A 12,831-nucleotide genomic window follows, 5' to 3' on the forward strand; every position below is an offset into this window, starting at 1 on the left:
CCTATGAGAATTTTAACTACCAATCCACTTGTTCATTTGAGCTGCTGAACAAAACAATTTTCTAGATGACCACTCAGGAGAGGCAGAAACCAAACAGAGCTCACTAAGGAGGAGGGTACAGGTGAACAAAGCAGATCCATCAGAAGTGCCTTCGTAGGACTCTAGGATAGGAGGCTGGCTAATAACAAGAGATCTCTTGCAGACACCCTGCCAAGGCTTTGGTTTCTATTTTAAAGGTTGTCCATGGCCAGTCTTTCATATTTACTTTTTCACAGTCTTGTTTAAAAATCAGCAAGAGGTCTTGTTTTTCTTTTTCTGTTGTCGTTGGTTTTTTTGTGGGTTTTTTTTTTTTTCATTTGTTTCATTTTTTGGAGGGTTTTTTTGTCTGTTTGTTTTGGCGTTTTGTGTGGGGGGGTGAGTTTCTTTGAGTTTGTTTGGGTTTTTTTTTAGTTTGTTTGTTTCTTTCTTTTTTGTTGTTGTTTTAGTTTGGTTTGTTGGGGGGGGTTGTTGTTGTTTTTGTTTGTTGTTTTTTGGGGGGTTTTTTTAAGGCCGAGAACAAATTCAGTTTCAGGTACTTATAAGAAAACAAGAAACTAAAACCTGCATTATTTGAAAGAGGAGTGTAACCCTTATGGGACAGAACATCCAAAATATTGATACAACGATGCTGAAATCCAGACACAGCAGAGAACATGGGCAACCAGACTTTGGCCCACTACCTAACTACACATTTGAAAAGATCTAGTTTTTACCTCCTCCTCTCTAACTCTACCCATTTCCAAAGGAGCCAGGGTGCACAGCTATCTCAGCAGATTAAAATCTAATGACCAATCTTCTGCCATTAGACATGCCTACCTACCTTAAAGAGTCAACATCCAGCCCTGCCGTTGAGAGAAGTGCTGGTTTTGTTCCTATCAACTCTCAAAAACAATTTTCCAGATTTTGAGTTCCTCATTATAACTGATTTCAGAGTCCAAAATTCATTAGCTGTGCTTCACCAGCTCCCAACTGATACCATTACACAGTGTAGCCAATTCCTTTGGGCCCTGACACTTCTCTTAAGTATACAAAGTAAAGTTGTGGGGTTTTTTTCTTTTCTGTAAAACGACATCAGTGGAACAACAAACTTGCTGCTCCTTGCAGTGGGATTGAAAAACGGGGGAAGAAAGGTCTGAATATATGAGCAGTTCTTCGTATCAGCAAACCTTACTCTCTGTTGTTAACAAAAATTCAAGTACATAGTCTACCTGAAATTATAGATCAGTTAAAATGTCCAAATGGTTCCATCCTAACCACAGGAGAACAAGCCACTGCCAAAAACTCTAGACCCTGTGATTTGTGAAATGTATAGTTAAGTAGCTGCATTTGGATGCATTTTTTTTTAAGTAGATGCACTGTTTAAATCGACCTCTAAATCTAATTGACAGACATGAGATTGTCACGATGAAATTAAGAATTAGTCCTAACATATACACAATTATTAAAAAAACATACAGCAGAAGAAGACTGGCATACAGCTCCACAGAAAGGCTGTGGCCATCAGACTGGGCACTAGAAGCATCTGAAAACGAATCTTTACATATATATAGCAATTATATAATTAGATTGATCCTTCTGACCCTGGCATTGGTAATGCCCAGGGCAGCTGCACTCCTTCAGTGACTGCTTCAGATTTCACATCAAAAACTTCCATGTTAAGCTCTTCCTTTACATGCAACAAACATCCTCAGCCCAGGAATGCCACCATTTTCCATGAAAACAAATCAACTCTTGCATGTGCATTGAGCACCTCTATCAGTTCTGATTTGAGTAGAGCGTGCAGAACCAAAACTAAAAATTGCTCTGTGGCTTTTAGGAGGCTCTGGAGCCCATTTAAGCCGCCACGAGTGGATATCTATGTAAAAATATGTAAAATAAGATGTACAGTTGGAGCTCTTACTGTGGCTCCACCTCCGAGGTGCTGTGAACAGGACACTGCTGTGGCTCATCCCTGCCCTGTTTCCAAGGTCACCAACACTCCAGTCAGCTCAGCAAGTGAGTCTGGTACCCTCTGGCTGCAGCATTTTCCACCCCATCCCTCCCCCTTGGCCAAAGCCCCCCTGAGCACACCCTCTCAGCCAGGCCCAGGCTGGAGCTCCCCCCAGGCTCTGCTCCAGGGTACACAGCCCAATCCCGGGTTGCCAGCTCCTTCCCAAGTTCTTGAGCCCCACAGCCTCATCCAAATCTACACCAGCAACAAGCAGCACGTTATTCTTAACCCTGCAAAATTACTTACACTACAAACAAAGGGGCCACAACCAGGCAATCCGAGTTTCTGTGGCACTGTCTGCGACCAATTTGTCGGTTAAAGCCTTTTCACCACCACTCCAGAAGTCTAAAATAGTGGTGGCCAGCCTCAAGAACACAGCCAATTTATTACAGTGATCATTTCTTATCGGCTCCCTTCTCCAATGTCTCTCACTGCTTTGAGCAGAATGTTAACTCAAAGAAAACTGAGCAATGGGGAAAAGGAAACAGTGTTCCTACAGATGTGAATGTCATGTAAATGTCAAACCTCCTGTTAAAATTTGATCAGGAGACTGAATGAAAGCGAAACAGCATTACTGTAAGTAAACCAGCACACTAACAACAATTTCAGCCTGTCTGCTCGCAACATAACCTTACTGATGGATTTCATTATCCTTAATTTTCCATGTAATATTAAGCTGTAATTGATTTTGCTAAAAGATCATATATAGCAGTACAAGAACTGAAAACAAACATTTGCTGACAAGATGGATCTACAGTCTTAACACGAAATTCTTCGTGTGTCATTTCTATCACTACACTTCATCCAAAAAAGTTTTCATTTCTTTCGCATTACGAATAAATGCCCATCTATTCAGAAGGGCCAGGAGCACATGCACCCATTCATCTGTAGGTACCTGTGTTGGGAAACAGAAGATGGTGTCACATCAAAGCTCAAAAAGCTGAATTCCAGCAGACACTGTAGGGACACACATAATTGTAATGAATCAATCTCCAAAGATGCTGTCTTGTAAAGGCACTATTTTTCCAAGACTGCACAGTCCCACTTGCCACACTTCTTGATGAACCTCAGGTACTAACTGCTCTTGTCTCAGCAACTCTCTTCCTACAACTGACCTCAATTCTGTCCTTTCAGGAGGTTGGACAACTCCTAGACTATCCCAAGTATTTCAACAGCCCCAGTAATGTTGTTACTGACAGCGGCAGAGTCACATTTGTGTACAGAGACGGGAGAAAGGTGTTAAATTAGATGTTGTGAAGAAATTGTTCCCTGTGAGGGTGGGGAGGCCCTGGCACAGGTTGCCCAGAGAAGCTGTGGCTGCCCCTGGATCCCTGGAAGTGTCCAAGGCCAGGCTGGATGGGGCTTGGAGCAACCTGGGCTAGTGGAAGGTGTCCCTGCCCATGGCAGGGGGTGGGACCGCATGATCTTCAAGGTCCCTTCCAACCCAAACCATTCTGTGATTCAATGAACTGTACCTATTGGTTTTAACTACAAATTAAAAACTTACTTCACTCTAAAATACAGAGATAGAAGTATTCTACAGTAGTATTCGTATTAGTAAATGCAAAGTTAGAGTTAAAAGGACATTTCCAGCCACATGATACTTTCCCCATCAGCTTTACATGCCCCCATCAAATCACCACTACCTCTCAGCACATGGGGACTAATTCTAGCACAACAATTTCATTCAGAATTATTTTCAAAGCAGAGAAAAGATCCAAGAATTGCCCTGAATCGATTCCTTTCTATTAAAAAAGCACCAACTTGTGATAGGTGTGTGTGGCCCAGAGGACTGACTTCATTTTGCAGCAGCCTTAACATTTCAGTTGCCTGTTGTGCCACCAAAACAATTTGCTAATTCCTTCCACAGGAGTTATACAAGGATACCTTTAGAAAGAACTTGGAATTTCATGCCCTCGGCAACATCCTCTGTGGCTGACAGCCCAAGTCATAAACTTGTCACTATCCTGAGAATTGGTGGGAGGGCAAGAGGACATAACATCCATATCTCTGATGGATGGCTCCCTTTAGTTTGAGACTCCCTTAGTAGTTAGAAGATTTTCTTTTTGTAATCTGCCTTCAAAGATATTAGAATAGGAACATTATCAAAGACTTGAAGAGATATCATTGTACCCCCCAAAAAAGAGAGTTTGTAAGGGATTTCAATAATCCTCTGTCCTTTACCTTCAATGAGGCAAACATAGGCAGTATCTTCCACTGCTTCATTGCTGTTTGAAGTTAGGATCAGGAAGAAATAAAGCAAAAAGGGAAGCAGGTTGCAGTGCCAGTGGACAAAGCTTCCATCTATTATGAAATTCATGAGCAGCCTGACTCATCTATTCAGCAGTTTCAGTCCCACCAGCGTCCTTCACACCACCTTCCTAGATGAAAAAAAGACCACAGTGGTAGCCCAGCTTTTCTGTCCCTCTTGTAGCTGCCATGTTGTGACACTTCCCTCGTGCACATAAACCTCTGGAGAAATCCAGGTGAACTGCTAAGGAAAGGACAACCACCACTCACCACCAGCCTTCCACCTCCCTCTACTCTGCTTCCCAAGTTGGCTGCCAGGCAGAAAGACGTCATCTTGTGACAGAGGCTGCTGAGGATTCCTAGAGGCCATGCACTCCACTTCTGCTCAGACTACGTTTTCACGTGCACAGGAGTTCACAGTATCTTATTCTCTGAAGTTTTTCAATATACAGAGTGATTCCTAGGAGCTCAAGATCTGCCCCGTGGTTTGCCAGTCATTAATCCTATTTTATTAGAGTGTCCATCTTTAAAAAACAAAAACCACCCTCTGAAAGTCACCAGGTGCATTTACCCAGATCTTACTCAGGTTTGTTTGTAAATAACCTTGTTTCACATTAAATATTAAGAGGTTTATTTTTTAATTCAAACTGCAAGTTTTTATTCAAACTGCATTCCAATGAAAGGCATTGCTCTCATAAAATGAAAAAAAATCTGAAAAAGTAGTAAAGGAATAAGATTATCTACTGCTCTATGATTGATTTTTGCACCTACAGGGGAAAAAGCCCTCCAACTTAAAAGTAAAATAGGCAAATACCAGAAAGTTCCTTGACTATCAGAAGTGCAGTAATTTCATTATTATGAACAAATCTCTGCTAGTGGACATACGAGTAACAGAGTTCAGACTGTTCTTGAGAGATTTAAAGATTCTATTTGTGAATGTTAAATAACTTAAAGTTCCATAAGCTAAATGGATTCAGAAACCACTCGGTGCTTCTTCAAAATTAACTTCTAGTCACCCTTTTCTTTATCAGGACCTAAAGAAAAAAATGAATAAAAATTCAAAGGCAACACTATTTCTGCTTCAGGTTGTTCCTTTTTCCTTGTCATACACATGACACATAAATGTCAAGACCTAGTGCCATTAGTGTGTGTGTGTTTCATTTTTAGCTTCCATTCCTTTCAGGTGCAACAATAAAAATTAAATACACCATCTTCTAATTACTTTCATTGTGCTGTCTCACAAATACTTTCCTCAAACTCACAACCTCTGCAGACAAAAGCAGAGAACAAAGACACAAGTTTTGTGTTGTTGGACACACCACCAGAAATCAAAGGTTTCCAGGTTATTTCAAGCTTTAATATTGCCCAAAGGTAAAAACTGAAAGGAAAAAAGGAAAAAGAAAGAAACTCTTCATAGGCCATAAATACATGTCTGTTCAGTGGAGATTCTTGGGAATAAGGGTCTGCCATAGCACTCAAGAACTCAAACACCTACATGGTAAATGAGTACATACCCATTTAAGCTTAGCTTTGGAACTTGGCTATTGCCAAGTGAAGCGTGGATTAGCACAGAACTGAGACACAGCAACTTTGCTGCCACTCAGGAAGAAACTGCTGGCCCAGCACTCACAAGGCCTTTCCCAATTTCAGCTGGAAAGCTCCCCAGCTCATCCCTGAGCTCCCATCGCTCACCTCTCCAAAGACCTGTTTCCCAGTCAGCCTTACTGCTACTGCATTCCATAGATCAGATAAGCTTAAACAGCTCCTCTGGAAGGTCAGAGCTCCAGTACCCAGAGGGATGGGTTCCAGGGCTGTCCCCGACAGACCCAGGAGTATCTATGAAGTGCAGCACATCCATCACCAGAATGAAACCTTAGAGTGTGGTCACACTCAAATATGTGTTGTTTAGAGCAAACACACAAAATGCAGCTAAAAGAAAACTGAATCAAAACCACCCAAACTGCATCAACAGAATACCTGACTGTTTGCTTTTATGACAGGCCATAATTAATTTCTCTGTTTAGAAAAGATTCTTTTTCTCCACAATCATAATAACAATCATCAGAAAGTCCTAGTTGGAAAAGATCTCCAAGACTGGGTCCAGCCATTAACCCATCACTGCCAAGTTCCCAAGTGCCACCTGCCCATTACTCTAAAATACATCCTTGATATTTTATCATCTCTTGTGATGGGGGCAGGTAACTGGGTGTTGCTTGGTAGGTCTGCTTGACTAGGGAAATACCTCTACAAACAGGCAAAGTTAACACCAAGATCTGTAAGGAGAGAGCACAAAGCTGCTTATTATCATCCCTCTATTGCTGCTCATCAGCCAGCAACATTTGGAGCTGTTTGTCCAAGTAATATCCTTATATTTAAACAGAACTGTTAGCTTTGAAACAGAATTGTCCCCTCTCCCCACCATTCCTATAACATGGATATCAGAGAAATCTGGAATCATACACTCACCTGGTGCCATGCAAGTGCTGTGAGATGGCACAGATCCAATGCTATCCCATAGGGGGTGTTCCCATGGGATGGCTCGTGAGACACCCAGAGCACCAGGTAACAGGAGTTATCTCCTCCTACCAAGAGCAGCTGTGGAAGTGCCAAAAGGAAGACAGAAGCACTGTTTCTAAAGATGGGGGAGCAGGGGGGGAAATGTAGGCAAACAGAAAATTCTGCAATCAGCTATTCAAATTACACTCTGGGATTAATATTCATGTTTTTGTAAAAAGCACCACACATAATGCGACAACAGAGCAATAACAGACTGCAGTTTTATATCTCATCCAAAGGAATAAACCACCAACACTCTCCAATGGCTGTACACTGAACCACAGCGTGAATGGAAACCAAGAAGGAGTATTTTATCTGTTTAAAATATGTGAGCAGGAACCCCGTGAATTAAGTAAATGCAGCAATAACAACCTGGCTTTGCAGGAAGGCTCCCCAGTAACCACAACAATAAGTAATATAGACACACCAATAACCCTTGTCACACAGCCCTCTCAGATCCTGAAGCACTGCTGTTTACACATTCAGTCTTATAACCTGGGTACTAAGTCAGTTAGTACAGAATTATTTGGGTTGGCTTTAAGTAGAAATGTGTGTTAATGTTTATTTCTGGAAAAACAAAGCTATTTTAGCCACAAAATCTTATCCAAATCTGATTGCCTGACTACCAAAGTAGTAAATAAAAGCACTGATGAAAGTAGTAGGCTGTATGTTTCTCTCCCACTAATTAAATCACTTCAGCAAAAGCAGCATTTCAGTGCTTAAACATGATCTTCACCTTAGAAAGGACTCGCTACAGTTTTACTAAGATGGCTCCTCAAACTGCTTTATCAGGAGTATTTTTCTCCTTATGTGCTTCCCAAACTCCTTCCAGAAATCTTTCCACCTGTTTTTATCAGTCAGATTTGTCTTTTTACCTCAGTTTCTTCTCTCCATACCTCGAACGGTTTGTTCAGGTTAGAAAATGAAACGTATGAACTAAATAAAAAAAAAGCTAGTACTTCAGAGACAGAAAACAACCACAGCCTTTGTGGCTCTTCACTTTGAACCTCCCTCTGCTCTTTTTCTTTGCCCTTCAGACTGCACTGATTCAGGGAATTTATTTGAACCAACACTCTGTCTTTGCATGTTCCAGGGCATTCTCTTAATGACAGACAAAATCAGCTGGAGAAAGACAGCAGTCCATGGCCCTTCCTCAGGCAAGCATCCGCTACAGGCAAGGTTTGTTTGTCTGAAGTTACAAGGAAAATTAGGAAAAAGCCTAGGACTCCTCTGTTCACCTTCAGGCTAAGATTACAATCTCGATGGCACCAATGTAAATTCCTATTGGAGCGTTATTTCAGAGCAGTTATTCCCCATATAAGGCAGCACAGCCCAGGTAAGGGTTTTATACACAGGGTAAGCACCTGGCTGGCACCTGGCCCATCCCAGCTCCGTGCTGTCACCGCAGCTGCAGCATCCTAATTGAGATACACCGCTCGTCTGCTTGGCCAGGAATTGCTCATCAACCCCCCTCAAAGACTTCCCCAGCAGACAGAAAGTTCCTCCAAGAAAGCCAAAACAACAAACAAACAAAACCAGTCAACCCCTTCATCCGCCTTTCCAATACAGGCAGAGAGCAGAGGAGCTGGTGCCCTTGCTCATCCCCCCTTCACAGTGCTGGGGTTTCCTGCATCCTGGCACCTCCAAGGAAGCTCATTAACATTTTGTGGCTGCCCCATCCCTGGAAGTGTCCAAGGCCAGGCTGGACGGGGCTTGGAGCAACCTGGGATAGTGGAAAGTGTCCCTACCTATGGCAGGGGGTGGAACAAGATGAGCTTTAAGGTCCCTTCCAACCCAAACCGTTCTGGAATTCAACGACTGGCCAAGTATTCAGGGCAATCACGCTGACAAGGTCGAATCTCTGATGACAGGGGAATCCACAGGGGAATAAGATACAGCCACTCCACAGCTGTAGGTCACCCTTCTCTCCATGGCTTTTCCCTTCTCAGGTGAATCCAGGAAGAATACCCTTCTCTCTCCCACACCCAAAGCTGCGCATTTTGGGCATAAAAAGCTCAGATAGGTAGATTTATATACACAGACAGTACCGTAAATCACTTTAGCTCTTACTCAGAGGTTTATCACCACAATTAAAAGTACTTGTTCTACTATCTTTTGTGCTACAGCTTGAAAAAAAAAATTCAGCCAGGTATGCAGTCACCAAAGAACAGCATGTCATCCTAACAGCAAGGAAACACACAGAGTCACTGCCAACAGGATTATACGGACTGCCTGAACTGCCAAAAGACAAACCACTTCCAATTGCTGCTGAGTTAGTACTTATTGTGAAGTCTCTTATAATAAATCACCTAAGCATGCAAAGCTGCAGGAGAATCTCCTCTCTCAGAAGCCTGCTCTGTTGTGCTCTTACAAGCTTTTTAGGCACTCAGTGTCTCTTTCCCCAAAAGACTTCACATCAATAAATGCATCAAATAGAATACTCTAGTAGCAGCAAAATGAATACATACCTGCAAGGCACTTTTTTTCCCTTCATCAATCAGTTGATTAGTTATTTTTAATTAAAACAGCAAGCTCTGATTGCAGGGTTTTAAGCAATAATCCTTGCCACTTTAACTACTGTTTTCTGTGGTTCAGATACTGAATTCATAAACTATTAATAGGATAGAACCAGCAAACCTGGCTTTAATTCTCAAGTAGCTTTTTGGCTAGATCCAGATCTCAAGCTCCAACTACTCTGTTACCCATCTGCATGTTTTGAGTACCAAGAAGCACATATTACCTGGCTAATAGTTCAGTTTTCATCTGTGCACTTTAAGTTTAGGAGAAAAATAGCTGGTTCACACACACACAAAAAAAAATGCTTCATTTTGCTAGAGGTCTGTTAAATTTACTTCAAGCTTGGATGAAGATCCAAAAACAACCTTCATGGAGTGACAAGGTTCAGTTTGCCAAACCAACGGGTTTGGTATCACACTTAGTGTTACAACTGCACTCAGACCAAAATTTACTTTCCTGTTTTCAGATTTTGCTGCTTGCCTGGACAGAGGCCCTGATGCAAACATAAAAACAAAACAAAAAGGAAAGCTAACATTCACCCTGTTTTCCTGTATAAGAGCATTTTAGCTAAGGCATAATTACTTCCAGAAGTTTATTAAAGCCAGGAAAGGAAAAGTGCAAAGCTAGTGGTTTTATTTCCTTCACCTGTTTGCTAACCACAAGCAGAGTTTTAACAACTTATGTCCCACATTTAAAGCTTAAATGACTTAAATCACAGATTCAGGGGTAAATCTCCATGCATATGTGGCTGCTAAGGCATGGGAAGGAGGAAAGGAGAAGTAAGTGAGAGACATCTGAAGGACTGTACCTTTTAAGGATGTATTCCACCAAGTAAAGACATAGTTCCTTAAGTGTACAGATGCCAGTAACAATACATAAGGAACTTACAGAAGTTTATTTTGTAAACAGAGGAAAAAGAACTTAAGCCAAATTCTAACTTCTGTCTGATATCCACGCTCTTATATCATATGCAAAGCTTCACTCCCCAGCACTGTTCCCATGTCCCTATCCAGCACTGCAGTGTAGCTGTCCCAAAGAGACACCAAGCTATCCTATCAAGTAGTAAATACATGTACAGCACAGATACACAGTGCAGCAACTCAACAGACTCCATGCTTCAGACTTCCATTAGGGTACAGAAAATCAGAGCCTAGAGACCAGATCTGACAAACACATGTGCACAAAAATGATGCTTCATTTGGTGGACAGGGCAAGAATGAACAATAACTATAGTCCCACAAAGCTGATTGAACCTCATCATCTGCGAAGTGCACACTGAATCAGTACTTACCTGTCAGATGATTAGCAGGTTGCTCTAATAACCATTCCCATTTTGCCAATGGAATTAGATACTCTGACACTTTCCCAAATGTGTGCACATACTGTCATTTGGAAGTTATAGGCAAAGCAGGATGTGAAAAGCTGCACTATAAAACTTTGAATAAAAACATAAGCAAGCCTGATCTAAGTGTCCCTTTACCGGTCTATGGTCATTCTCTTGAAAATCAAGCACGTGTCACCTACAGTCACTGTGCCTTCCAGAGGGTGGCATAAGGGGGCCTGCCAGATCCACAGCAGCTGAAGCAAGAGGGGAGAGCCAGTTGTCCCCGACTTGGGAGTAACCTGCCTTAAATTTTGCAAAGCTTTGGCACACCAAAATGTTTAAAGTAGGGTGGATTCCCACCCCGTTGCTGTCCATGCCGGGTTCCGCGTGTGACAAGATTGTCACTTGTGCTGCAGTGCCAACACACTCCCACTGCTGCTTCGGGAGCCTGAGCACCTCATGCACATTCCGTGATTGACCGGCCATGCAGATCGGGCTTTGCTGGGAAGCAGGAGGAGATCGCATCTTCCAGGGAGAACTGAATTTGGAAGAGTTACACAGCAAGAACAGTTTGCGTTCATTCCCAGCTTGCTACGTGGGATCTTGAGAACATTTGCTTTACCACTTCGACTATACAGTCTGATTTTATTTTTAAATCTCTCTTTTTCCCCAGTTTCCACTCATCAGAAAGCAAAACTGTTCTCAGTCGAAGTGAGAAACGTATTTGCTTAAAACGCAGACACCCCAAAGAGCCGTTTGAGAATTTTACATGTCACGAAACCTCCTCCCGTCGGGGGGTGGGTGGGAACAGACAAGGAAAATGTTTCCACCTTAACTTTTCATGATGGGATGTGGGAGCAACCTGCTTTGCAAACACTGGGGCTTTCCCCCCCACCTCGGCGGAGTCCAAATGAGTCCATGGGAATTGATTTGCATCCAACAGCCCCTTCCACTACCACGCCCCTCCCTCTAAATTAACATCCACGCAGTCGTCATTAATGGCCACTGCTGGAACACGTCAGGGTCTGGAAAGCCGGCGTCTGCCTCTCCCGGCATGTGCCCCCAGATGACACCACCACCCACACGTCTGTCTTGCTCTTCCCCAGGTAATCTCACAGTGCTCAGGCTCCAGCCCCCAAAGCTACCTCACCGTTCATTTCTCAAGTTAGCACAACATTTAAAACCCAGAGCTCGGCTCGGTCACAGGGATAGATAAAATCACTGGGGTGTGTAAAAGGCAGGCAGCAGAGTCACATCACCTACCATGAGTCGGGGGTCACCCTGCTGACTCCCGCTGTAATCCCACTCGCAAAGCGTTCACGGGGCTTTCCGAGCCCGAGAAGGTGTCTCCCCGCAGCTTTGCAGTTACAAGGCAAGGAGCTTCCCGTCTCCCCTTCGCAGGACTCCCCGATGCCTGACAGGCTGAGGCACTCGAGAAAAGACAGCAGGGAAGGCACCCAGCATCACGCCGCTTTCCCCAAATGAGCTCGGAAATGAGATGTAACAGCAGCCTCTCCCGCGCCAAGTATTACAAGAGCGGAATACTAAGGGGTTCCTTTATTTTATCCATTACCATATGCAGATATTAAAGTCTAAACACTGCATTTGTACATTAGCCCTTGCAAATCAACCCTACATGTCAAAGCGGCACGACAACAGTTGAGGTCACAGTCTCTCCTCTGCCTGGCGGCAGGGACCGATGGAGAAGGAGAGGAGGAGATAGGTGTTTGTCCTCGCTGGAGGAGGCTCTCCCAAGCTCCGGCCGCCGAGCCCTGCCCCAGCAGGGTGGGAGCCTCCGGGCTGAGGCATCCCGAGGAGCCGCGGCAGCGCAGTCCGGCCCCCCCCCTCCCCGCCAGCGATCCCACCTGCGCATCCCTCCCTCCCCGCCGACTTACCCCCTTCCACCGGGAAACTTTCGGGACGGGGCCGGGCGCGGGGGCCGCCGCCCTCTCGCAGCGAGGCCCGCGGGGGCGGCCCCGGTGCCGCCGGGTCCGTGCGGGAGCGGGGGCAGCGCCGGCTGCGGCGGTGGCTGCGCGGGGGCGGGGTACCTGGCGGGGAGCGGCGGCGCGGCCCCCCCGGCGGAGCTCACCCGGCGGAGCTCACCCGGCGGAGCTCACCCCGCGGAGCTCACCCCGCGCTGCCGCGGCTCCGGCGC

The 12,831-nt window shown here is 44.3% G+C and overlaps 1 protein-coding gene across 1 annotated transcript in view; it reads right to left on the bottom strand.

Annotated features, from left to right (window-relative positions):
• PCDH15 (protocadherin related 15) overlaps window positions 1–12,625 on the bottom strand; it is a 688,108-nt gene extending 675,483 nt beyond the window's left edge. The window contains exon 1 of the mRNA XM_017826140.1: window positions 12,572–12,625. The gene's annotated coding sequence lies outside the window, so the exon portion shown is untranslated. The remainder of the gene's footprint in view (window positions 1–12,571) is intronic.
• Between the last annotated feature and the right edge of the window lie 206 nt (window positions 12,626–12,831).

Source organism: Lepidothrix coronata, unplaced genomic scaffold (assembly GCF_001604755.1).
Source record: "Lepidothrix coronata isolate B3197 unplaced genomic scaffold, Lepidothrix_coronata-1.0 Scaffold124, whole genome shotgun sequence".
NCBI lineage: Eukaryota > Metazoa > Chordata > Aves > Passeriformes > Pipridae > Lepidothrix > Lepidothrix coronata.